The sequence below is a fragment of the Neophocaena asiaeorientalis genome, unplaced genomic scaffold, assembly GCF_003031525.2.
Source record: "Neophocaena asiaeorientalis asiaeorientalis breed wild unplaced genomic scaffold, Neophocaena_asiaeorientalis_V1.1 scaffold629, whole genome shotgun sequence".
In the NCBI taxonomy this organism is placed as follows: domain Eukaryota; kingdom Metazoa; phylum Chordata; class Mammalia; order Artiodactyla; family Phocoenidae; genus Neophocaena; species Neophocaena asiaeorientalis.
The window spans coordinates 7571659-7584919 of NW_020175468.1; the positions used below are offsets into that span (position 1 = coordinate 7571659).

Below are 13261 nucleotides of genomic sequence, written 5' to 3' on the forward strand. Positions count from 1 at the left end.
TTTTTTTATTTATTTATTTATTTTTGGCTGCGTTGGGTCTTTGTTGCTGCTCATGGGCTTCTCTCTAGTTGCGGTGAGCAGGGGCTACTCTGCCTTGCCGTGCACGGGCTTCTCATTGTGGTGGCTTCTCTTGTTGCGGAGCACGGGCTCTAGGCGCACGGGCTTCAGTAGTTGTGGCATGCGGGCTCAATAGTTGTGGTGCATGGGCTCAGTAGTCATGGCTCGCGGGCTCTAGAGTGCAGGCTCAGTAGTTGTGGCACACGGGCTTAGTTGCTCCGCGGCATGTGGGATCTTCCCAGACCAGGGCTCGAACCTGTGTCCCCTGCATTGGCAGGCGGATTCTTAACCGTTGCGCCACCAGGGAAGCCCAAGATTCTGTCTTAATTGTGTGGTGTGTGGTAGATTTTTAGTAGATAGTCCTTATCAAATTATGGAAGTTCCTTTCTATCCCTAGTTTTCTGAGAGCTTTTATCATAAATAGATGTTGAACTTTATTAAATGTTTTTTTCAATCCATGGAGGTGACCATATGACTTTCCTCCTTTATTCCATAATGTAGTGCATTACATTGTTAACTTTCTGATGTTTATTAAAACCTACTCAATTATGTTTTATTTTTCATACATTATTGTATTTGCTTATCTAATATTTTATTTAGAAATTGTATTTACACTTAGAAAGTAAAATGGGCCTCTAATGTTCTTTTCCTAAATTGTCCCTATTCACTTTAGGAATCAAGGATATACCAGCTTTGTAAAATGAATTTCTCTTCTTTTTCTCCCTGTAATAATTTGTATACAGCAGGTATTACTTTTTCCTTGAAAGCTTGGTAGAATTCCCCTGTTAAACCTTCTGGAGCTTCTTTTAACTAAAATTTCAGGTTCTTTAATTGTTGTTGGTCTTTTCAAAGTTTACTGTTACTTGTTTCAGTATTGGCATTTTCTATTCTTGTGGAAATTTGTCCATTTTGTCAGTTTTCAAGTGTATTGGTTTATGTAGTTCAAAAATTTATTTTATCATTTAAGAATATCTATATCTATAGTTTCCCCCCTTTTAGTTATGCATTTCATTTTTTATTTTATGTTTCTTTTTTTCTATCAGTCTTGCTTGAAGCATTTCTATCTTATTAGAATTTCAAGTTGCCAAGTTTCGGGTTTTGTTGATCTTCTCTATTTTTCTACTTTGTCAATTTCTGCCTTTAAATTTTTTTCTTCTTTTTTTTTTTTGGATTTTTCTCTGTTGTTTCATATTTAAGTTCCTAAAATGAGGCTTCCTTCATTTGTTTTCAATCTTTTGATAAGAAATATTCAAAGCAATAGATTACCCTTGAATCATTGCTTTGGTAGTGCTTTTGTTGCCATTCAGTTATAAGGATTTATTTCTTTTATATTTTAGTTTTTAACTCAATAGTTATTTGTATTATATTATTTAAGTTTCCAGGCTTCTGTATTTTTGTTTTTTAGAGCCATCTACACTGGGATGGATAACTATGGTATAATGAAGAGAGTCCAGAATGCAATGCCTCAGAAGACATTTATTTATTTCACAAAACGTCCCAGAGTAGGTAGGTGGCCTCACCCCAAGAGGTCATCAGGTCCCACCTTTCTTATTGCCCTGCTTTGAGCATCATCCTGACTCACACGGTTGAAGCCATCTTAGGGTCACCAAATCTGTGTTCCCCTCTGTGAGAAGACAGAATGAAGAAGCATGGAACAATTAGCTTCATTTTAAGGACATGACACAGAAGTTGCCCACCTTACTTCTGCTTATATCCCACTGGCCAAAAATTAATCATATGGCTACAGGAGACAGAGTACTAAAAACAGAAAGTGAACCAGTTACGTTAACAGAGAGAATTTAATAAAAGGAATTGGTTGAGTTAGTGAAATAGATGTTGAGATGACAAAATGGGGATATTGTATTAATCAGAGATAATAGATGCAGAAATCAGCTTTCACCCCCTAGGACTGGGGCAACAAAGGGAATAGGTTTCTAGTTGTTTACTATTATGTAAACATAATAGAGTTATTAAAATCATGATAGGGTTATTAGAATCTAGAAGGTTGAAGGAATACTCCAGTAGAGCTGGAACCCAGGCCTCTGACAAGGGGACAGCTGGTCTTTGTATGTCAGAGAGAGAAAAATGAGACTGAGAGTATGGAAAAGACAGGAGTCAGCTGCTGCCATCAGGGGGAAGAACCACTGCTGGGGTGATGCTAACAGGAAAGGGAAGCAAAATAGGAAGAAGCGCATACTTTCTCCTTCCAGCCTTCTGTCTTTCTTTCTTGTGCTTCCTCTCAAAAGAACCAAGTAGGGAGCTGGCGGCCTCAGAGCCGCAAAGCAGAGTGCAAAAGGGTGGGTTTGGGTTAAGAAACAATGGACTAGTCACCAACACAGTTCACCCACCCTTTTGACCACTCAGCATCCGTACATATCTTTCTACACATATTTGAACTTCCATTTAAGAACCATAAAACATCATGTTTCACCTAATCTTGAGCAAAGATGCTCTCATCTGCTCTCCAAACAGGGGAGATACGGGATTCCTCCAGTCATATTATCCATTCCTGTTTTGCTTTTTTCTGTCATTCTCCTTATGGCATTCATTTGGATTGAGTCTCCTCCCAACATTTCCATTCTCCCCTCTGTGCTAGTTGCAAGTTTTACACTTACTTGCTGTTCTTTTAGTGTTTACTCTAGAAATATCTTCATGTGTATTCTTAATTGTGTGGTGTGTGTATCCTCTCCATTTATAAGTTTTTCAAGATGTTAGTTCTTTTTTAAACACCTAAATTTGACATTGTTACTGTACTTTTGGTAGAGTTTTGATATGTTTACTTTTTTTGTTGTTTATTTTTTCTTTTCTTATCATCTCTTCTTGTATTTCAGACCTTCATTCTAGGATTAGTTTTATTCTTCCTGAAGTATATCTCTTAGAACTTCTTTTGAAGAGGGTATCTTGGGAATCAATTCCTAGTTTTTGGTTTGTCTAAACAATAATTTTAGTTTTGTTCTTGAAAGACATTCTGCTGGACAAACAGTTCTAGTGTGACAGTTATTTTATTTTAGCACTTTGAGGGTCTCATTCCACTATCTTCTGGCTTCCATTATTGCTGTTGAAAAATAAAAAGTAATGCTTTGTCTTTGTCTAATGATTTTCTCTTTAGTGTGCTAAAGTTTACTATATATCTAGCATGGATGTTTTAAAATATGTTCTGTCTGGGATTCATTGGGTTTCCTGAATTTGAGGAAGAATCTTTCATCAATTCTGAAAAATTCCCAGATATGATCTCTTCATATATGCTTCTCTCCCTTCTATTATCTTTTTTGTTTTTAAACCATGAATTAGGGACTTCCCTGGTGGCACCGTTGTTAAGACTCTGTGCTCCCAATGCAGGGGGCCTGGATTCGATCCCTGGTCAGAGAACTAGATCCCACATGCGTGCCGCAACTAAGAGTTCGCATGCCACAACTAAGGAGCCAGCGAGCTGCAACTTAGGAGCTGGCGAGCCACAACTAAGACCCAGTGCAACCAAATAAATAAATAAATATTTAAAACCATGAATTAGATGTACGTTGGACCTTCCCACTCTGTCCAGTATATCTTAACCCATTGTTTATAATGTCCATCTTTTTTCTCCCTGGGCTGTGCTCTGTGTAATTTCTTTCTTTTTTTTATTAATTAGTTAATTTATTTTTGGCTGCATTGGGTCTTCTTTGCTGCATGAGGGCTTTCTCTAGTTGTGGCAAGCAGGGGCTACTCTTCGTTGTGGTGCGCGGGCTTCTCATTGCGGTGGCTTTTCTTGTTGCGGAGCATGGGTTCTATGTGTGTGGGCTTCAGCAGCTGTGGCACGTGGGCTCAGTATTTGTGGCGCATGGGCTTAGTTGCTCCGCGGCATGTGGGATCTTCCCGGACCAGGGCTTGAACCCATGTCCCCTGCATTGGCAGGCGGATTCTTAACCACTGTGCCACCAGGGAAGTCCCTGTATAATTTCTTCAAGTACATATGTGTTCTAGTTTCTTCTCCTTTCAGCTGTGATATAATCCATTTAATATGTCCACTGGGTTTTAAAATTTTCATATATGTAATTTCTAGTTTTTCTTGTTCAAATCGTCCTTGCCAATCTTGATACTCTGTTTTTCCTTCAGTATTTTTTAAACGCCATCTTCAGTCTCTTTAAACATTTATTTATTTTATATTCAGTACCTTATAATTTCAATATTTATACCGACTCTGAGTATGGTTCTGAGGTTTATTGCTTCTGCTTGTGTGGTTTGTGGAACTCATGTTCCTTGGGATTTTATCTGTGGAAATTCTTTAAAGCCTGGGTTTAAAATGCATTTCCCTGGATAGAGTTAGTGTTTGCTTATGCCATGTACCTATGGGAATAGCCAACTTGGGACCACTCTAAAATTTTGTCTGGAGGTCTTTCAGGTTACACAGATAGTACAGATTTAGGCTTTAAACCCACAGGAATATGGACTTACTGTTAGGAATTCTCAGGGGAAATCTTTTTCTCTTGATTTACTCATCATAAAGGCGGAGACAAACATATATTCCCACCATCTTTTTCAGATGGAGAGCTTTTTAAAAAAGTACCAACTGAAGGTTTGCCCTCAGGTTCTAGAATTTTTTATATAGGTCTCTGATCTTTCCTCTCACTCTGCTTAAGTCCCAGGACTTTTCTCCTGTGAAAATGGTTCATTAACACCCAGGCTTTATGCAGTTTACCCCAGGAAAAGTGCTGAGTCTAGAGCTCTCTTTACTTCTCTGGATTCATGTTTCTTGGTTTCGGTCTGCAAGGATATACTTAAGGCACACTGTCTCTCCTTCAAGAATGGCGCAACCAAGAGGAAGTGTCTGGGCCCCCAGGCCTCACCTGCTCTCTTTGAATCAGAGAGCTAGTTTATATACAATTAACTGTACCTATTCATTTTTAAATTAATTATATCCTGTCCCTAGCTTTCATGGACAGCAAATTCAATTACTCATTAATCTGATAGTTCTCTTATTCAGAAAACACTGAAGAACAGTTAATATCCTAAAACTAAGGAATGTTTCTTACGGGTTGAATTGTGTCTCCCCCCACCCCACCGCCAAACTCATATGTTGAAGCCCTAATCCTCAGTACCTCAAAATGACTGTATTTGGAGATAGGGCCTCTAAAGAGGTTAAGTGGACAACAAAAAAATGGTAATTATGTGAGGTGATAGAGGTGCTAACGAACCTGATTGTGGTAATCATTTCATACTATATGCATGTATCGAATCGTTACATCGTATACCTTAAACGTATACAATTGTTATATGTCAATTATATGTCAATAAAGCTAGGAAAAATAAAAATAGATGCAATGTGGCATCCTGCTTGGGATCCCAGAAAGGAAAAAGAACATTGGTGGAAAAACTAGGGAAATCCAGATAAAGTCTGAAGTTTCACTTAAAAAACATAAAAATAAAGTAGGATAAGTGCTATTAAAAATTTCCAAAATACAGCAAGAGGGAAGAGATATGGGAACATATGTATAACTGATTCACTTTGTTATAAAGCAGAAACTAACACACCATTGTAAAGCAATTATACCCCAATAAAGATGTTAAAAAAAAATTAAAAAAATAAATTTCCAAAATACAATGAGAGGACACACCAGGAGCAACTAATCAGGACACAAAGATTTCAAAGCAGAGTAAAAATCTGGATGTAATTTTTTCAGTGAAAAACCCAAGGTACCTGCCTCTAGAAACAGGCAATTATTCTAAAGGTTAACTGACTTGTTTTATGGTTGCTGTTGTTATTATTATTATCATTTATCATTTTTGTCTCTCCCTTGCTACACACACACACACACACACACACACGGACACTACGCTTCATGATAAAGAGGTCAAATCTATACTATTCACTTCCTTACCCCCAGTATCTAGAACAATGCCTGGCATACGGTAAAACAATTCCTGCCTCGAAAAATATATATGGTGAGTGAATGAATGAGCCATAGAATTGGAAATACCATAATTTAGTCAATCATTTCCCTGTTAACAGACGTTCAGATGGTCTCCAATTCACATTGGTTTTGTTGTGATTGCCTTCTAGTGCTGTTATATACAACATATCTTTAGCTACTGAAGCATATCCTTAGCTACTAATCCCTTCGTTCCTGTAGTATGGATTCCTCAAGATAACACTTCTGTCACAGCTTTATGCCCCCCTTTTAAAAACTTTTAACAGGAAATGCCTTTCCTAAAAGGTTGTGATGATTTACTGTCACGTCAGCAGTGTATAAAACGTTATTTCTTTCCCCACTCTAGATAATGTCAGTTGTTTTAATATTTTCCAATTTGTTGAATGAATAATTTTATTTCATTTCAAATTAAATTTAAAAATCTTAAAACACTGAAAAAAAAAAGAGGTTAAGTGGAAACGAGGAAACGAGGCCATTAGGGTGGGTCCTAATCTAATCGTGACTGGTGTCCTTATAAGAAGAAGAAAATTGGGCTTCCCTGGTGGCGCAGTGGTTGAGAGTCCGCCTGCCGATGCAGGGGATGCAGGTTCATGCCCCGGACTTGCTACACACACACACACACACACACACACGGACACTAAGCTTCATGATAAAGAGGTCAAATCTATACTATTCACTTCCTTACCCCCAGTATCTAGAACAATGCCTGGCATACGGTAAAACAATTCCTGCCTCGAAAAATGTATATGGTGAGTGAATGAATGAGCCATAGAATTGGAAATACCATAATTTAGTCAATCATTTCCCTGTTAACAGACGTTCAGATGGTCTCCAATTCACATTGGTTTTGTTGTGATTGCCTTCTAGTGCTGTTATATACAACATATCTTTAGCTACTGAAGCATATCCTTAGCTACTAATCCCTTCGTTCCTGTAGTATGGATTCCTCAAGATAACACTTCTGTCACAGCTTTATGCCCCCCTTTTAAAAACTTTTAACAGGAAATGCCTTTCCTAAAAGGTTGTGATGATTTACTGTCACGTCAGCAGTGTATAAAACGTTATTTCTTTCCCCACTCTAGATAATGTCAGTTGTTTTAATATTTTCCAATTTGTTGAATGAATAATTTTATTTCATTTCAAATTAAATTTAAAAATCTTAAAACACTGAAAAAAAAAAGAGGTTAAGTGGAAACGAGGCCATTAGGGTGGGTCCTAATCTAATCGTGACTGGTGTCCTTATAAGAAGAAGAAAATTGAACACACAAAGAGACACCAGAGGGAGTTCCCTGGTGGTCCAGTGGCTAAGACTCTGTGCTTCCAATGCAGGGGGCCTGGGTTCGATCCCTGGTCAGGGAGCTAGATCCCATATGTTGCAACTAAGAGTTTGCATGCCACAACTAAAGACCCTAAATGCCGCAACTAAAGATTCTGCATGCAGCAACTAAAAGATCCCATGTGCCCCAACTAAGATCAGGCGCAGCCAAATAAATAAATTAAATATTTAATGAAATAAAACAAAAAAACCCAAAGAGACACCAGGGATGTGTGTGCACAGGGGAAAGAAGGCAGTCATCTGCAAGCCAAGGAGAGAGACCTCAGAAGAAGCCAAATCTGCCCACACCTTGATCTTGGGCATCTAGTCTCCAGAACTGTGAGAAATAAATTTCTGTTGTTGTTTAAGCCACCCAATCTGTGGTACTTTGTTATGGCAGCCCCAGCAGACTAATACTGTCTCCGATGCTATAATTTCAGACACCATCTTAGTAGCACAGAAGGAGGAACTATGATTTGACACTGGGGCCTTTCCAAAGCTGTTCCCATCACACCCATTGCACAGCCTGGTTTGGCAGACAGACTTAACAAGCCCAGGCCTAGGATGTGTCTCACTCATGTATCATGTTTCTTTTTTCAGGGTCCTTCTGCTCAGGAATGAATCTGAGGCCAGGCAACATCTTGGTGATGCTCCAGCCTTTCCAGCTGACTTGGTGTAGAGGACCTGTGGGATGTGCTGAGGAGGACTGAGGGAGAGGTGAGGACAGCAGGAGTTAGGGAGGGGGAAGGGGGGCAGAAGCACTCTCTCAGGCCCGAAACCAGATTCTCTGAATAGGTGTGGGTGAGGAAGGCATTTTATGACGTCTAGAAACACAGGGGGAAATGCAGGAAGGGAATGATGTCCAGTGAGTTTAGGACTAAGTGATTCAGAGGTGGCGCAAGCATCCCAGCCCTCTTTTGCCTCTCTTGATTAACTCGGGAGGCTCATTCAATCATAAATAATTGCATCTATTTACCTTTATTAATTCCCTCCCCCAGATTTCATGTATGACAAATTCATTCTCTCACTGGAAAAATATTTCCTGAGCACAGTCAATGTATTGGGCATATAGCAGCTGAGCAGGCAGTCTCTGCCTTCACACAGCTCCAAATCTGGGAGAGCAAGCTCTCACAAGAGTGAATATTTCACAAAATGGTTTAAAGACTTAAACATAAGACATGACACCATAAAACTCCCAGAAGAGAGCATAGGCAAAACATTCTCTGACATAAATGTAAAGTCCATCAACAGATGAATGGATAAAGAAGATGTGGTACATATATACAATGGAATATTACTCAGCCATAAAAAAGAATGGAATAATGGCATTTGCAGCAACCTGGATGCAACGCAACTAGAGATCATCATACTAAATGAAGTATGTCAGAAAGAGAAAGACAAATACCATATGATGTCACTTCTATGAGGAACCTAAAATATGGCACAAATGAACCTATCTGTTGATCCAGAACAGAAGCAGACTCATAGACATAGAGGACAGACTTGTGATTGCCAAGGGGGATGGGGGGAGGGAGAGGGAGGGACTGGGAGTTTGGGGTTGGCAGGTGCAAACTATTACCTTTAGAATGGTTAAACAACAAGGTCCTACTGTATAGCACAGGGAACTCAATTCACTATCCTGTGATAAACCACAATGGAAAAGAATATAAAGAAGAATGTATATAAGTGTATAACTGAGTCACTTTGCTGTACAGCAGAGATTGGCCCACATTGTAAATCAACTATACTGCAATAAGAAAAAACTGAAGAAAAAAACATTAAATACATCTACAACATCATTTAAAAAAAAGAGTGAGTGTTTCAGAAGGGGCAGTAGGGGTGCTGCGGGAGCACAGGCACAGAAAGAACCAACTAGACCTGAAGGCCTCAGTGAGGAAGCTGAGACCTGAAAGATGAGGAGGGGTGGGAAGGGAGAGAGTTTCAGGTTCAAGAGAACTGGGTTGTGAAAGCCCTAAAGTAATTAAAGTATCAATTCATGACACTGAGGAAGCCCCATGTGGCTGGACTGTGGAGTGACAGGGATGGTGGCCCAGGCTGAGGCAGCAAGCAGAAGCCCGCTGGGAAGAGCGATCTGGGAAAGGGAAAGGGTAAGGATTTTAGACTCTCCCTGAAGGACAATGGTCTGGTCTCTGTGTGGGGTTCCGGTGGGGGCCCTGATCTGACCGTGGGGTCCTAGTGAGGCCCTGGTCTGTCCGTGGGGTCCCGGTGAGGCCCTTGTCTGTCCGTGGGGTCCTGATGAGGGCCCTGGTCTGTCCATGGGGTCCCAGTGGGGGCCCTTGTCTGACCGTGGCATCCCGGTGGGGCCCCTGATCTGTCCGTGGGTCCCGGTGGGGGCCCTGGAAGGGCCCACAGAAGGATTAAGCAGGGAAGTGACTACTAGATCATGAATGGATTGTAAAGCAAGATTTGGAAGGTTGCTGTTGTAGTAGTACAGGAGAGAGATGGTGATGGCTTGGAGGAGGGTAGCTTCTGTGGGGACTGAGAGAAGTGACAGATTTTGAATCTCTGGCACATGGTAAAGGATCTGATATGGAGTGAGGGAGCAGGTGAAGGTAAGTGTGACTCTCAGATTTCTAGGGAGACAGAAGAGCCAGGAGAGAAGAGAGAGGAGAGAAGAGGTCTAGCTGTTACTCTAGGAGGTCTGTTAAGGGGAAGAAGGATCTTTTTTTTTAAGAGTAGGGAGAAGGAATAATAATATCTGGACACAGCTTTGGGACGCCAAGGAATGGCAGGGTGTATTACTGTCCACAGTGTTTGCTGTCTCTCCTGAAATATACCCACTTGATATCAAGCTTGGCCGCATGACTCGCTTTAGCCAATGAAATGTGAACACAGTGATGTACATCTCTTCCAAGCTGAAGCTTTAAGAGCCAGCTCACGGCTGTCCATGTCTCTTTTCCCTCTGCCAGGAGGGTGGCAGTGTTTCAGAGGCTGCCCCATCAGCCCAGGTTAACGAAGGAAGAAGTGGAGCAGAGCCCAGCCCACCCATGTTGGACATGGCACAAGAGTGAGTCTCTACCTTTATGTGAGTCACTGGGATTTGGGTTCATTTGTTTCCGCAGCATATCCTGATTACTTCTCTCCTCCTCCAGACCTTGAGGTGTTTGGCAAGCGGGGGGGATGAAGAGCCTTCAGTTAGGATTGTGGGATTATCTTTGGAGAATGGTCCTGTTTTAGTTAAGGTAAGAGTTGGAGGGAACATTGAGGGAAAGGTTTACAGGGGTTGCAGTGGAAGAGTTTGGGAAGGATGGAGTGAGGCAGGAGCCGGTAGAGCAGAAGACAACACAGAGAATGACGGAGATGAGAGAACCTGAGATGACGAGATGAGCTTGTGTTTTGGGGGATTACCAAGGAAAACAAAAGAGAGGAAACATGACGAATTTGGTCATGACACCGCTTGGAGGGCAGTGGGCTCTCAGGTTCAGAACCACATATGGCTTCAGAAGGTAGCCTCCTGGTCCCATCTACTCCCTCTCACTTCACTCTCTTAATGTTCCTCGTCATTCTCATCACAGTCAGCTCACTTCCGAGTTGCTGGTGTCCTTCTGATAGAATGTGACTTCCATGCTGTACGAGTCCGGCCTGAGTTGTTTTTCACTGTACCCTGAATTCTAAGCACAGGGGCCCAGCTACCTGTGAGATGAATGAATGAATGAAAAAAACTTACGGATCCATCCTGTTCGTCATGGTCTCTCCCATCAGTGAGAAGGGTGCTTCTCAGCAGTCTGGAAACCTAGGTTCGACTCTTGGCTCACGGTTTTCTGTCTTAGTCATTGTGGGCAAGTTACTTAACCTCTCTGACCTTGGTGTCCTTAGCTTTAAAATGGGATACTCATGATCTCTAAGTCACAGGGCTCTTCTCAGAATTAAATGAGATGATTTATCTCATTTAAAGGACTCAGTGTATTGAACAACTATCCAATTCTTTGGGACTTCTTCTGTCCTAATTTTAGAAAGGCATCTATGCTGATGCCCAGTGCAGACAAATATGCCAGTCCTCTCCACTAGAACTCCACACAGTTTTCCCCATCTCCTTGCTCCTCAACAGAGGAAAAGAGATTTGTCCAGAGACCCACAGGGTATACTGAAGACCCAGCCAGGGCTTTCCCCACTACGCCTTAGAAGGAAGTGGCTCTCTCAGCTAGTAAGGAGTGTGACTCAAAAGAAATATCTAGGAAAAAAAAAGAGAGGGAGAGAAAAAGAAAGAAAGGAAGGAAGGAAGGGAGGGAGGGAGGGAGGGAGGGAGGAAGGAAGGAAGGAAGAAAGAAAGGGAAAAGAAAGAAAGACAGACAGACAGAAAGAAAGACAGAAAGAAAGAAAAGAAAGAAAGAAAGGAAAAAGAAATAAGGATCCAGCAGGCAAGTGAGTGGATTCGTTTCCTATAGCTCCTGTAACAAATTACCACAAACTTAGTGGCTTACAAGAACACAAATTTACTGTCTTACAATTCTGGAGGTTAGAAGTCTAAAATCACTCTCACTGGGCTAAAATCAAAGTGTCATAGGGCTGCATTCCTTATGGAGGCTTGAGGGGAGAACCCATTTCCTTGCCTTTTCCATCTTCTAGAGACCACCTGCACTACTTGGCTCGTGGCCCCTTCCTTCATCTTCAGAGGCAGCGTGACATCACTCCGAGCTCTGCTTCCATCCTCACATCTTCTCTGACTCTCCTGCCTCCCTCTTTCACTCATAAGGACCCTTGTAATTACATTGGGTCTACCTGGATAATCTGGAATCCTCTCCCCATCTCAAAATCCTTAGCTTATTCATATTTGCAGCGTCTCCCTTTTGCCATGTAAGGTAACATATGGACAGGTTCCAGGCGTTAGGACATGGACATCTTTGGAGGGTCATTTTTCTGCCTACTACAGAGGGCAAGTTGGAAATGTGCTCTCAGGCCTCAGAGCACTCTTTGTCCCTCTCTGGTCTCTCCAGCTGTTGCTGATCTCATTTCTTTCCCCCCTTTTCCCATTTTTTTCCCCCATCCTCACAGCTTACTTTAAAACAGCTATCATCCGCTAGAGGCATTTGCTCCAAATTGCCTAATCCTTAAGAATGGTGGTCCAAGTTAAGGTCCCCTCTGATTATGTCCATTAGAAGGAGCTTGATCAGAGTCTCCAGGTGGAGCTTCTAGAACAGCACAGTCCAAGAGAAATAGAATGTGAGCCACAAATGCGAGTCACATGTATCATGTCAAATTTCCAGGAATCCTGTTTAAAAAAAAAATAGGTTAAAAAGAAATAGATGGAATTAATTTTAATAATACATATTGTATTTAATACAATGTATTAGACATATGATTTTAGCATGCATTTAATAGAAAAATTATTAATGAGATATTTTATATTGTCTTTGCAATCTGGTGTGTAGTTTATACTTCAGGACATCTCAATTCAGACTAGCCACATTCCAAGTGCTTAATATTGATAATATTATACTGGACGGTGCAGGCCTAGAACCTAAACTCTGCAAGAGCCCCAGGCCTAGAACAGTCCCTGGAGCAGTGGGCACTCAGATTTGTGGAATGCAGGAATTAATGGACTGCTCTGTTCAGGTTTAGGCTCTTTTTCAAAAGCCCTGGGCCACTGACTCAAAGAAGGAAACCTGGCACTTCCCTGGTGGCACGGTGGTTAGGAATCCGCCTGCCAGTGCAGGGGACATGGGTTTGAGCCCTGGTCCGGGAAGATCCCACATGCTGTGGAGCAACTAAGCCCGTGTGCCACAACTACCGAGCCTGCTCTCTAGAGCCTGCGAGCCACAACTCCTGAAGCCCGCTCACCCTAGGGCCCGCGCACTGCAACCACTGAAGCCTGCGTGCCTAGAGCTGGTGCTCTGCAGCAAGAGAAGCCACCGCAGTGAGAAGCCCACATACCACAACAAAGAGTAACCCCCTCTGGATGCAACTAGAGAAAGCCCATGTGCAGCAATGAAGACCCAACGCAGCCAAAAAAAAAAAAGGAAGC

At 41.7% G+C, this 13261-nt stretch overlaps 1 long non-coding RNA gene across 1 annotated transcript in view; it reads left to right on the forward strand.

Moving 5' to 3' along the window:
• Window positions 1–13261, forward strand: part of LOC112415591 (uncharacterized) — a 31059-nt gene that overhangs the window by 6635 nt on the left and 11163 nt on the right. The window contains exons 2-3 of the long non-coding RNA XR_003006329.1: window positions 7879–7995; window positions 10209–10306. This is a non-coding gene — a long non-coding RNA (uncharacterized LOC112415591). The remainder of the gene's footprint in view (window positions 1–7878; window positions 7996–10208; window positions 10307–13261) is intronic.